Here is a 14,667-nt window from a genome sequence, read left to right as displayed (position 1 = left end):
CTGACCCGGCAAATTTTCAAAAGTCGGTAACGCTAATTCAACAGAAAAGTAATCACAACTCTTGCAGCAGGCACAGGACCGATTAGCACTTGGTAAAGCACTTGCATTATCGCCATCCTGGACATTAAAATTTACATGACGACTTGATCCAGCAACATCAACGTCAACAGAGTCATTCATGTTAGTAGCTTCGTTGTTTCTTTGCCCCAAATCTTCCATGCGCCCTTCAAGTTGACTCATTTTGCGTTTCAATTGTTGAACTTTGTTGTTACTCTCCACAACTTGGTTTTGGACAACCATAACCTCTTGACTTATGACGTTGAGACCAGAATCGCAACTGTCTCTGTTTAATTGAATTGCCTCAGCTAACGTTTTAATTTGGTTGTCAGTCTTCTTTGACAAAGAATCTGAATCGTTGCTTACACGACTAACTCGTTCATTTAATCTTTGTTCTACTTCTTCAGAAGTTTTACCTAATGATGTTAACATTTCTCTCCTAACATTCATCATTTCCTCCTTAGTTTCTTTTAGTTTATTTTCTAATTTCTCATCTATCTTAGCAAAATCCGCCTTAATTTCTTTCTTAAATTCCTGGAATTCTTTCCTAGTTTCTTGATTTTCTTTCTTAAATTCCTGGAATTCTTTCTTCATTTCGGTCAACACATTGAGGATCGTGGTTAACTGATCATTATCCGTGTTCACCACACTATTATCTACCTGGTTTTCTTCTGTGTCTATAAGCTGACCACATGGCACGTCTAAATCTAATCCACTTGTTTCTACGTCTATATCGCTATCTATCTTACCACTTCGGAGAGCCCTTTTCGGAGCAATGTTATCGTTCCGGGTGGAAAGGAAGTCTCTCCCCGCTCCGTCGAACTAGTTCCGGGTGGAATGCTGTATAAATGATGCTATTCCTCGCTCCGTCCCTCTTGTTCTGGGTTTATTCCGATCAATATAGTGCCCCAGGTTGATGCGCCAATTTCTATAACCGTCCTTGGTTAGTTGTTAGCTCCATCTAGCCAGGGACTCAGGGTCGTTCACGGGGATCGAGTGAATAACGAAGAGATAATAATTAACTGTTGATCTACTTATACTTTTATTATGGATTTTCTTCATTACACAAATTTATAAAAATCTTAACCTCTACCGTCAAGAAACTTTCCACGACTGCCCAGACACACTTCCCGAATGCTGCTCTTAGCTTACTCCCCCAAAAAATACCAAATGTGAGTCCTCCCCCTACTTTCTCACTTAACACAGCCGACTCTTTGTTTTTAAAGAATTTCAGCCAGCTTGCCCTTGCAGCGTTACTCCACAGGACTCTAATGTCTGGACGGTTACAGTTGCAACTCTTAAATTAGTTATTTCGTACATAAACTTCATAAATACACTTAACATCCCTCTAATTTATTTACACATTATCAAATTGATAACGTACAATAGGAAGATGATAAAATTGACGTTTGCTTGACGTCCGATTATTTATTGGAGCTGAATGACATCCTGATCACTGTTTGGTGATTCAAAAGTACGGAGCAAATTATCATAAGGTAAATAAACCACTCAAAATTTGATATGGACAGATATATTCTCAAGAAAGTAAATGATGCAGAATCTAAAGAACAATATTCGATCGACATTTCAAAATATGGCGCATCTTTGGAATACTTGGATGATAATGTGGACATCCGTAGCATTTATGAAAAGGTTAAAGAGAATATATAAATTTAGTTAACGCAAATGTAGGCTGCATTGACTTAAACGAGTACAAAGACAATTTGAGAAAGAATATTGACAGTTATGAGATTAAGAGTAGCAGACTAAATTGGAATGTTTGCAGAAACCAAACCGAATAAATGAAGACATTATGGAACTAATAGAGTTTTTAGGAAGGAAAGAATAGAATATGTGAAAAACAAAATCAATGCGCTTTGAATAAACACTAATAACAAAAATATTTAAGCCCTCTACAGAACCAACTTATTCCGTGGCTAGGAGTCCTTGTGCGCTCAGCTGGTGAACAAATGTCTGCCCTTTAAGGAAAACGGATTTTCGTGACTGTGTTCATAAGAGCCCACGCGCTAATTTATACCCTCACACACTCCCTAAGATAAATTTTAATGTTATCTTCTAATCTCTGCCTGTGTTTCCTGTGTGATATATTTTCTTCAGGCTTCCAAACGAAAGCTTTTTATGCATTTTTTATATCCTACATTCGCATTCCATACCCCTCCATCTGTCGTATTTCATATCACTAATATTTTTTTGAAAATATTACAAACTACGGAACAGTACATACTCTATTTTTCTTCTTCTTCTCTTAATCTATTTTAGATACAGATATTCTCCTAAGAACTCTCTTCTCGCACACGTTAAATCTTTGTACGCCATTTGAAGTGTGAGGCTAAGTTTTACACTCACTCAAAACAAAAAATTAAATTATGGTTTTAATCTTTACGATTTTACGTAGAATTTTGCCCGCTTTAAATTTATTCATGAATGCAATTTTAATTTGTCAACTTCTTTCCAGATGTTCGAAATACGCAATATTTTCTAAGAATGTATTAGCAACCTTTATACCGTGAATAGGTAGTGTAGTCCGGTGACATATTCTCTGTTTTTACTTGCCAATTTATTTCCCACTTGAACAGTTATGCCTGTCTTGTTTTACTATACTTCCGTGTGTACGTAACCGATGAAAAGGCAACTCAAATACGCCTGTGTGAGTATTTTAAAAAATTCCGATATATATATATATATATATATATATATATATATATAAAACAAGTTGCATTTTAATTGCTTATATCACGTAAAGAAAAGAAATGCAACTCCTTGCTTGAGCAGGGCACTATAAAATTAACAGTTAGATGGCCACTTAATAATCTAAATTTAATTTTTGAATGTGGTATAAGTTAATCCGTGTAAGAATGTGGAAATGATAGGATAATTGTAAAATGAATGGTAGTGAGATATGTTGTGAGGGCGGGTGGTGAATGGAATAAAATCAAAATCACTACATAAAGTCATGTTTTTGTATTAGCGGTATTGTTTCATCGAGTCTTTTACGAAAGAGTTATTTGTAAACTGGAAGCCTACTTTTCTGTTAACTCTCTGTTATTGGGGTCCAATTGTAATAAGCCGCTCGGATTAATGGCTGGATAAATGTGTAAGTCATTTAGCCTAAATACGTCACGTCTTGCAAAACAGCGTCCTTGGCTTCTTCGATGGTGAAGTTCCGAGCAGCGATTGTAATTCCTGAATCCCGGACTACTACCTCTTCGACAAGGACAGGATCTAGGATAGGCCTAAAAATCAGTGTCTTATTTAAAATGAGCATTTATGATTAATGTGAAACTAGCCACATAAACAGTTTCTCAATTTACCAGAACATGATTCTCTTGATTTTCCTTTAAACATCCTTTAATTGGCTGAATGAACCTCCTATTACGGTCCTCTAATAAAATCACAAAATGTCGAGTTGCGTTTTGTCTTTGCATACTGATCGTTATTCTCTAGGTGTCCAAAATCACAGTCTCCTCCTTATATTTTCAGGTCGGCAGGCTGCTTATTGAAACATTTCTCACATCTTTAATGTATAGCCTGTTAGTATCAAACATTATTTTGGAAAAAAATACAAAAGGCTACAGTGGCTTCGATAGTACAATGGAGAGAATGAGACAGTTACCTTTGAGAAGTCTAGGAATAGCCTCTCTGCCGTGCTTCAGCGGGCAGTCGCTGAACTTTGGGTCAGTTTGGAGCAGGGTTTAATATAGTAGTTGGCTGAAATGCAGTAAAAATATGAAGGTAGTTGATTTATAAGTTTTAACAAAGTAAGCACACAGTAGGTATTATTAACGTAACTTATTTTTCTACATAACCGTCCACAAAATGATGATTACTCTGAACTGCATGTGTGAATGACAGTTTATTGTTTCAGAATTATTATATAACGTTGAATTTTACAGAAACGTTTTGAGTAGATATCATAACTTTGTAGAGATGGTGCATTTAAGTTACATGGGAACGTGTTGATAAAGCCTTGTAATTAATGTTTTTTGACGAATCTGTTTCCAATTTAAGCAAGGAGGTTTGCTACCCACAGAAAATGTTGCGGTAGTTCTTTAATACATTCACGACCGCTTCCAAATTGCCATTATACCACCCCTCTAATACATTTCTACAGGTCGACACTACACAGCGTGTAGAATTGAAACAGCGTAGTTAAATGACCCGACAATTCGCCACGATCTGAGCTCATAAGAATGCATCATTGTTCCTTCAGATATGCTGGAGATAGTAAGAATATTACATGCATACCTGCTGACAGAATTACGGCGCATACACTGGTTTGTTGACAATGATTGCAAAGCTTGACAGTTTTCTAAAAGTTAAGAAGAACGTAACTGGAAATACTTATTAAATTTACAGAGTTCCCACTTACGTTCACATTTTATTTAAAATTCAATCCAACCTAATCTGACCCAGATTCGTCTGGACCCTATGAGACATATTGCCTCTCTTGGGGATCTCTTACACTGGTTAAACTCCGCTCTATAAGGGCATCGCCGTCTCTGTTAGGTACGTGACACCACAAAAGGGATTTCCACATGGGGTTTGCTTCCAGCCTTGGACATTGGTCACATTGGCTATTAAATTTCAATTGGTTAACCCGTCTTAGTGATCACTTTGTTTACTTTGGTTACCATAGTTACAATTGTTATCTTAGTTGCCAAGGTTGCCTTAGTTTTTATGGTTACCATCTTATGTTTATTTTGGTACATCCATAAGATTGTACCATAAAAGTAGAAATAACTTCATGACTTCAGAAATTCAGTGCAGTCAGTGATAGGAAATCTTTTGGAGAAAATTGAAATATGAAACATAATGAACAGTACTATCATACTTATTCACATTTGAGTGGTGTAATATGATCCATAAATAATTACCAGCTGAAACGCTATTTTCTTAAATCAAATTTTAGTCATAACTGTCATTCATTATCATATACGAGGTGCGATAGGAAAGTTTTCAGACTGTGTCAATAGACGGCGAACTGGATGTAGTACGAGCTTCTGCCTATAGGAGGTGCGGCCTACATTCATAGTGAATAAGTGTGCCTGCCGGCATCATCGAATTAGCTTTTGTTTCTTAGTTACGGGCGTTTTGGTAGTGCATTACACCGACCCTCCTGCGATTTCGGAATGGCGTGTGCATCAAATTTTGCCAAAGACTCGCCAAAACGGCTACGGAAACCTATGAAATGCTAAAGGAAGCATTTGGGGAGTCCGCAATTGGTCGTGCACAAACTTTCGTGTGACATTCACGTTTTAAAATTGGCCGAACCTCTGTCGATGATGACGAGCGTTCTGGACGACCATCTTCGAGCACAACGCCCGAAAATGTTACGAAGATACGGCAGGCCATTCACGAAGATCGACGTCGTACCATCAACGACTTGTGCGACATTGTTGGGATAGGCTATGAGACCTGTCAGCTGATTCTAAAGGAAGAACTCCACACGCGACGCATCCTGTCTGAGGACCAGAAGCAGAATCGACTTCTCGTTTGTCAGGAGCTCAAAGATCTTGCAAGAACCGACCCCAACTTCCTTTCTAAGGTTATCACAGGTGATGAAAGCTGGGTTTACGGGTAATATCCGGAAACGAAGCAGCAATCTTCACAATGGAAGAGCCCATCGTCACCACGACCGAAGAAGGCAAGGCAGGTCAAGAGCAATGTGAAGTCAATGCGGATCTGTTTCTTCGACCAGGAGGGGATCGTCCATAGGGAGTTTCTTCCTGCAGGTCAGACGGTCAATGCTGAATTTTCCTGTGGGGTCCTGAGGCTGTTGCGTGAAGATGTGAGACGGAAGCGGCCGGCAAAGTGGTGCAACCACAACTGGCTGCTGCATCATGACAACGCGCCAGCGCACACCGCCCTCAAAGTTCGGCAGTTTTTGGTCTCAAACACCATGGCCGTCATCCAGCACCCTCCTTATTCGCCGTGTGACTTCTTCCTCTTCCCAAAGATGAAAATTCAGCTAAAGGGAAGGAGATTTGAGACGATAGAAGAGATTCAGGCAGAATCGCAGATTGTGCTTGACAGGCTGACAAAGAAAGATTTCCAGGGATGCTTCCAGGCTTGGCAGCGGCGCAGGGATCGTTGTGTTCACTCCCAGGGGAACTACTTCGAGGGTGATGGATGAATTTAATACCTGAGATAAGTGTACAGGTTTTTATAGGCGCAGTCTTGAAACTTTCCGATCGCACTGAGAATTGAATCGCACTGAAATGTAGTCATGTTGACCTTGCTAAGAAATAGACTGGTCGTACTCCCTCTCCTTCTAAAAGTACGATTAACACGACGCAGTGCAAGTTGATTGCATCTGCTTGGAAATTTGTCTCTGAACATTCGCTTGGAGAATTAAGTTGGAGGAGACGAATCAGATAGAAAGATTCAGGGTTCTATATACATAATACGGCACTGAAGGTTTTGGGAAGAACGTAAAATAGTAAGGGCAGTTTTATTCGTGGTGTATCTTGAAAGTGATGTTAAAGATGACGGGTATATACAGTATGAAACTTCAATTATTTGAACGTAGTTGATATTCATTGTCTTTTTGGGTACTGATGAATACTAACTGTAACGCCTTTAACCATGCTGCTCCACTGCAGAATTCATAAATGAAGAAAACCGATTTCAAATCCGATTTTATGCTTAACGAAAGAACAATAGTTCTGTATGGCGATGACTGTTTGACCCAGAAGAAAATTTATGCATTTTTTGGATATTAAATAAAAAAAGAACCAAAAGAGATTTTGTGCAGGTTGCCTGCCGCCTTTGGGAAAACACGACAGACAGACGATCTCATAATGCATGGCTTGTTATATGCGTTGTTTTCTGACCGACGTGAAATTATCCGACATTTATCCTATTTCGTTGGAATCTAAAGGTGTATCACCGTTATCAAAAAATCCCCACAAAATCGGTGGACAGCTCAATTTAGATTTTTGATTTTCTGAGCGAACAAACGTCGCAGTCCAGTAATTAGAACTCCTACTTCGTATTTCATATGCCCCGTATTAAAATCTACATTTCCTGACCATCTACCCGGGCTGAAGTCATTCTTGGTTTTCTTCAGTCCTTCCAGGACATTGACAGGATAACACCTTAGCCACATCTTCCTTCCGCATCCTTTGCCATTCATTATTCCCTGCTCTCCATAACACTGGATGAATTTATAAACGTCGTTAAGTAAACAAAGTCATCTCGAGCTCCAAATTGATGAACTGTAATTCTTGTCATCCGTTTGCCGTATTAAAAGTCTCCTAAATTTCGAAAAGTTCGAGAAGTTGTACCAAGCCCTTCTTATGTAACGAGGCGTTATTTTCACAGTGCCATTCCATTAAGGCAGTGATCAGTCTTCCTTGTCGTATTCATGTCGACATTTCACGCCTTGAAAATGTCATAATTTTGTATCATTACTAATTGGTTGGAAATTTGAATAAATTAAATTGTTTATGTCCTTGCGTATTGAAATGCCATAATTACTTTACATGTGCTAAATTTTATAATGTTGAACAATCTGATTTACATTTATCAGCTTTAAAAAGAGCTTGTCAGATACATTTTACGACCGTTGGAATCTATCATACCAATTAGATCAAATTTTAAACTGGAAGACCTTGCCACGTTATTCTTATTTTGAAATTAGTTCATTTAATTTTTTTGTGTTATTAAGTAGCCCGTAATTGTTAATATAGGACCACACTGCAGGCTTGTTTAGTCTATGATTGACTTCCCTTAAAATTCTAAATCTATTTAATTATCGATTTTGCTTTCACCTATTTATCTTAATCTGACCCATATACAGCGTGTATACATTAAATGTATGCCACTTTAACATTGCTCTTGAACCAAGAGCTCAATAATGAAAGATAAACGCATTTGTGCAAGTAACATGATCAAGTTAATAATTAGTTAATAATGAGTTTCCACATCTTTCCACCTGAAGAACAACACTCACGGTTATTAAAATGGTGTCTCAAGTAAGAAAGCTACATTGAATTGTTTACCACGAGTGTAGGTAGTATAAATACTGCTTGACAACAGCTAAATAAGGCCAATAACAGCCAAGCACTAAACCAGAGTACAGGATATATGTAATAAATAATTAAATTCATTTCAATAATAATAAAAGTAAAATATTACATTTAAATACAAAAACAAACAAATGAAACAAAATATATAAATATACCATATTAATAATAATAATAATTAAATTCATTTATTGAATGATTTTTCACAAGTAAATGGGTTAAATACGATACCTAAGTAATATAATCCAATTCAATAATACTAAAAACACATTAAAAAAATAAAAAAACAGAAAAAACTTACAAATTTAAATACCACAAAATAACATGCAGTCAGCACAGCAAGTAAATATAATAAATGAGGTCTAAATAATAATAATAATTCAATTTAATTGAATTCATTTATTTAAGTGCTTGACAACAGCCAAAAAGGTCAATAACAGCCAAGTACTAAACCAAAGTCCAGAATAAAATACTTATATAATTAAATTAATTTCAATAATAATAAAAGTAAAATATTACAAATACAAAAACAAGCAATTGAATGAAACTAGATATATAAATATACCGTATTCTATTCAATTCAATAATTTTTATTATTTATTTTTATTAATAATAATAACAATTCAATTCATTTATTGAATAATATTTTACAAGTAAATGGGAAAAATACGATAACTAAGTAATATAATTCAATTCAATAATACCAAATAAAAACATTAAACAATAAAAAACAGAAAAATGTTACAAAATCTCGAGGTGTGGCTGTGTCGGGGAAACGGCCGTGGGTTTTACGTGAATACGTCTGCGTTAGAGGGTAATATTTTCTTTGAGATATAGGAATGAAATGAAAGTAACGAAATGGATACATGGCTTTTATTTAGCATAACAAATATACAGAGTCTTCAGACATTCCGACGTACCCGAAGCCGTTTCACTCGTTCCGCCACGGACATGGCGGTACTGATCGATGGCTGATTAGACGACCTTTAAGATGAGATGCGTTGCTTGTATTTCCTCTGGGCTTTTCGGTGAGTATGGGCCGACATCAGACAGTTTAAATTTTTCACGACTTATTTTTGATTTGTCAACAACAAATATTTTACAAAGTTCATGGCTTAAATCGACAGATCTAGACGTGATCTTTCGTTTGGCACCAAATACAGCGCGATAGCACATCGGAATCGCTAGATATACTGCCCGTAATTTTCGCCCACGCCCAAAATGGCCGCCAGTCGCCGCAGGCACACCACCCGCGCCTCGCACATGCGCGGCGCCAACTCAAGGTCATGCTCGCATCGTAGTTGTATGCCCGATCGAACGAGACATTTATTTCAATCGTGTTATTAGTCACGAAGTTATAGTGTCGGAATGCATCACTCTGCAAATGTTATATCGCCGTTTCCGTCCTGGTAACCCATATGTCGGTCTGATTTTAAAGACGTATTCACATCAAAATTAAATAGCACAAAATAAGATGTAGTCATCACAGCAAGCAAATATAAGAAATGAGGTCTAAATACTACTACTACTACTACTACTAATAATAATAATAATAATTCAATTCCTTTATTGAGTGTTTGCCAACGGTAAAGAGCCATTCACAGGCAAACATTAATACAAAGATACAAATTAGATAAAAAGAAAATAATTTACCTAGGTAAACACTAGTATATACGTAAAAAAAATAATAATATAGAAGGAACAAAATAAATGCAAAAATCAAATTAAAACAAATAACTAAGTTACGAGGCGCGTCCCAAAAGTAAGTTTCCCACTCGTCCCACAGCTATAAAACCTTATATTGCGCGAAGCGACTGTGCGTACGTGATAGAGCAATGACGTAGCATGGCGCATGCACTAACGGCACTTCCCGCGTTCTCACAGTAGCATCGTTGCAGCTGTTGAAGATGGAGATTCTTATTCCAGCTCCCGCCGACTGAGAAGTGCGGTCAGTGATAACGCTAGGCCGCACACGGCTCGACGGACAGCAAGTCTCCTGCAGGAGTTCAGCTGGGAGGTGTTTAATCATTCACCCTACAGCCCGGACCTCGCTCCCAGTGATTTTCAACTTTTCCTACACCTCAAAATTCCTGTCCGGTCAGCGTCAGCGTTTTGAGAATGTAAGAGAGGCGGAGATGGTTGTCACACAGTGGTTCCAATCCCAGGCGGAAGACTTCTACGACACAGGTATTCAAAAGTTGGTCCCACGGTATGACAAATGTCTCAATTCCGGTGGCGAATATTTTGAAAAATAGCTGGACACTTTCTGTATCTGTTGCAATAAATATTTCCATGAAATTGTGTTTTGTTTCTGTAAACGGCCCCAGGGAAACTTACTTTGTAGACCAGCCTCGTATATCTAAACTAGGCCACTCTCTAAATTATTTCTCTTAATGAGAAAGTGCCCTTAAAAAACAATGTTTATACCAAACACGCCCAAAAATTTACATACGTCATTTGCAGCAATGACACACCTGTCTGAAGGACTATGTCTAAGCGCACTGATCACACTAAACGTAGAAAATTCTCTTATTTGCCTTGACGGCACACGAATACCAACAGTGTCCATGATGGAATTGCAATTTATTTTGCCCTTAAATACATTAATAAGAAATATAGCATCAAGATGCCATCGTCTGGTATAAAGTGTTCTGAAATTTAAAGCAGTTAAAATCAATTCGTATTCACGTGTAATATTAAACCGAAAAAACCGGTAATTGCACAAACTGGCAAATTTCCTTTTTATATTTTCTAGTGTATTAGAATCTGTCTGTGTAAAATTATTCCATACAACTAAACCATACTCAAGCTTTGACAGCATTGTATAAAACAACAAGACTGTCTAAAGAGGAAAATTGTATGTAATAAAACGAATGAGCCCTAAGGTCCTTGGTGCCTGTGTCTTATTATCTTCTTCTTTACTATAAAAATTTGTGATTAGTCGTTGTCTTCAATAAATTACGTCATCAACAATGTCAACAAATATTTGTTTACTCGGCATTGTTGTGGACCACAACAATGCCGATTACAACACAACAATGCCGAGTAAACAAATAACGCTTCACTACCAAGCCAGTCGCATTATCACTGCTCCAGAAGCAGCACGTTGCATTATTAAAAATTGACTGACAGTTGGCCTAAAACATCAGAAAAGTGAAAAAAGAAGTTATCAACTATTTTAAGTACCAAATCCAACAACTGCAACAAGGTAAAGTGATACTAATAATACTACTCATATACTCTATATATTACGATTACGAAAACTATTATGATCGATTTTAAGACGAAGATTTGCAAGGGTGGGGCTGGACGTAGAAAGTTTACTGACCAAGAACAGTTGGCCTCTGAACAGCGACGTAAAGAACTACTACATCAGACCAATTTAAGAAAGAATACTTACAATGATAGACGAGACCATATTAACGACACACGTAGAAAAACTTATTCGGTAAGAACAGAGGAGAAAAGAAAACAAGACTGGTCAAGTGTTTTAACCCCCATTGGGGGGGTAGCTTAGTTTCTTACTCAAGGGTTAAAACACTTGAATGAGACACTAAACTAATCCCCCCAAAGGTGGGGTTGGTTTAGTGTGTTACTTAAGATTTTAAAACGCAGCGAACTTTTAGAACACTTGAAACTAACCCCCCCGAAGGTAAACTGATACTCATTCGATATATTACGATTACGAAAACTTATGAAAACTGGCCTTATGATCGATTTTAAGACGAAGATTTGCAGGGGTGGGGCTGGACGTAAAAAGTTGACTAAACAAGAACTTTTGACCTCTGAACAGCGACGTAAAGAACTACAACATCAGACATTTAAGAAATAAAGAGAAGCGAAAGAAGACTTACATTGATAAACGAGACCATATTAACGACACACGTAGAAACACAGACGAAGATTTGCAAGGGTGGGATTGGACGTAGAAAGTTGACTGACCAAGAAGAGTTGACCTCTGAACAGCGACGTAAAAACTTAAACAACAGACCTATTTAACAAATATAGAAAAGCGAAAGGAGATTTACATTGATAAACGCAGAAAAACTTATTCAACAAGAACAGAAGAGCAGAAGAAAACAAACGAAGACTTGCAAGGGTGTGATTGGAAGTAGATAGTTGACTAACCAAGAACAGTTGGCCTCTGAACATCGACGTAAAGAACTAAAACATCAGACATATTTAACAAAAAAAGAAAGGCGAAGGGAGATTTACATTGATAAACGCAATAAAAACTTATTCAACAAGAGCAGAGGAGCAGAAGAAAACAAACGAAGACTTGCAAGGGTGGGGTTAGACGTAGAAAGTGGACTGAACAAGAACTGTTGACCTCTGAACAGCGACGTAAAGAACTAAAACATCAGACATATTTAACAAATAAAGAAAGGCGAAGGGAGATTTACATTGATAAACGTATAAAAACTTATTCAACAAGAGCAGAAGAGCAGAAGGAAACAAACGAAGACTTGCAAGGGTGGGGTTGAACGTAGAAAGTTGACTGACCAAGAACTGTTGACCTCTGAACAGCGACGTAAAGAACTAAAACATCAGACCTATTTAATAACTAAATAAAAGCGAAAGAAGACTTACATTGATAAACGAGACCATATTAACGACACATGTAGAGAAATAGACGAAGATTTGCAAGGGTGGGATTGGACGTAGAAAGTTGACTGACCAAGAACTGTTGACCTCTGAACAGCGACGTAAAGAACTAAAACATCAGACCTATTTAATAACTAAATAAAAGCGAAAGAAGACTTACATTGATAAACGAGACCATATTAACGACACATGTAAAGAAACAGACGAAGATTTGCAAGGGTGGGATTGGACGTAGAAAGTTGACTGACCAAGAACAGTTGGCCTCTGAACAGCGACGTAAAAACTTAAACAACAGAACTATGTAACAAATAAAGAAAAGCGAAAGGAGAGTTACATTGATAAAAGAAGAAAAACTTATTCAACAAGAACAGAAGAGCAGAAGAAAACAAACGAAGACTTGCAAGGGTGGGTTTGGAAGTATATAGTTGACTGAACAAGAACAGTTGGCCTCTGAACATCGACGTAAAGAACTAAAACATCAGACATCCTTAACAAGTAAAGAAAAGCGAAGGGAGAGTTACATTGATAAAAGAAGAAAAACTTATTCAACAAGAACAGAAGAGCAGAAGAAAACAAACGAAGACTTGCAAGGGTGGGTTTGGAAGTATATAGTTGACTGAACAAGAACTGTTGGTCTCTGAACAGCGACGTAAAGAACTACAACATCAGACATATTTAAGAAATAAAGAAAAGCGAAGTAAGACTTACATTGATAAACGTAGAAAAACTTATTCAATAAGAAGCGAAGGGGAAAAAACAGACGAAGATTTGTAAGGGTGGGGTTGGACGTAGATAGATGACTGGCCAAGAAAATTGGCCTCTGAACAGCGATGTAAAGAACTAAAACATCAGACGTACTTAACGAATAAAGAAAGCGAAGGGAGACCTATATTGATAAAAGCAGGAAAACGTATTTAACAAGAACACAAGAACAAAAAATCAGACGAAGATTTGAAAGGGTGGGGTTGGACGTAGATAGTTGACTGACCAAGAACTGTTGACCTCTGAACAGCGACGAAAAGAACTAAAACATCGGAACTATTTAACAAATAAAGAAAATCTAAGGAAGACATACATTGATAAACGTAGAAAAACTTATTCACCAAGAGTAGAAGAGAAAAAACGAAGATATATACGCATTGGGTTAGACGTAAAAAGTTGGCTGACCAAGATCAGTTGGCCTGTGAACAGCGAGGTAAAGAACTAAAACATCAGAACTATTTAACAAATGAAGGATAGCGAAGTAATACTTACATTGATAAAAGTTGAAAAACGTATTCAACAAAAATAGAAGGGGAAAAAAATCTGACGAAAATTTGCAGGGGAGGGGCTGGACGTAGAAAGCTGACTGACCAAGAGGAGTTGGCCTCTGAACAGCGACATAAATAAGTAAAAAATCAGAATAGAGAAAGTTCTCCGAATAAGACACTAAATTAACAAACCGAAGATGGATAGTTTAGTGTCTTACTCAAGATTTTAAAACGCATTCAACCCCCCGAAGGGGGAGTTAGTAAAGTGTTTTAACCCGCCCATTGGGGGGTGAGAGTTAGTTTAGTTTCTTACTCAAGGGTTAAAAAACTTGAATGAGACATAAAGTAACCCTTCCGATGGGGGGTTAGTTTAGTGTCTTACTCAAGACTTTAAAACGCAACAAACCACCCCGGAGGTGGGGTTCGCCAAGTATTTTAACCACCATTCGGGGTGTTGTTTAGTTTCTTACTCAAGGGTTAAAACACTTGAATGAGACACTAAACAAACCCTTCCGAAGGAGGTTAGTTTAGTGTCTTACTCAAGATTTTAAAACGCAACCAACCCCCCCCCCCAAAGTGGGGGGTTTGGTCAAGTGTTTAAACCCCCCCATCGGGGGGTTAGTTTAGTTTCTTACTCAGGGGTTAAAACACTAAAGTGAGAAACTAAACTAACCCCCCGAAGGGGATTTAGTTTATTAATTAAAAGT

At 37.5% G+C, this 14,667-nt stretch overlaps 1 long non-coding RNA gene across 1 annotated transcript; it reads right to left on the bottom strand.

The window, feature by feature from the left end:
- Positions 1 to 2,838: 2,838 nt before the first annotated feature.
- LOC147874210 (uncharacterized) lies at positions 2,839 to 4,636 on the bottom strand. Its single transcript, XR_015534428.1, has 3 exons — positions 4,448 to 4,636; positions 3,692 to 3,786; positions 2,839 to 3,311 (listed from the first exon to the last, which is right to left on the bottom strand). It is a non-coding gene; the product is annotated as an uncharacterized LOC147874210 (long non-coding RNA).
- Between the last annotated feature and the right edge of the window lie 10,031 nt (positions 4,637 to 14,667).

The sequence above is a fragment of the Zootermopsis nevadensis genome, unplaced genomic scaffold (genome assembly GCF_977971745.1).
Source record: "Zootermopsis nevadensis isolate Lab colony 2312 unplaced genomic scaffold, Znev_1.0 Znev_ptg000010l, whole genome shotgun sequence".
Taxonomy (NCBI): Eukaryota; Metazoa; Arthropoda; class Insecta; order Blattodea; family Termopsidae; genus Zootermopsis; species Zootermopsis nevadensis.
Note: the sequence above shows the minus strand (reverse complement) of the source record. Positions and strands in the feature narration are given on the sequence as shown.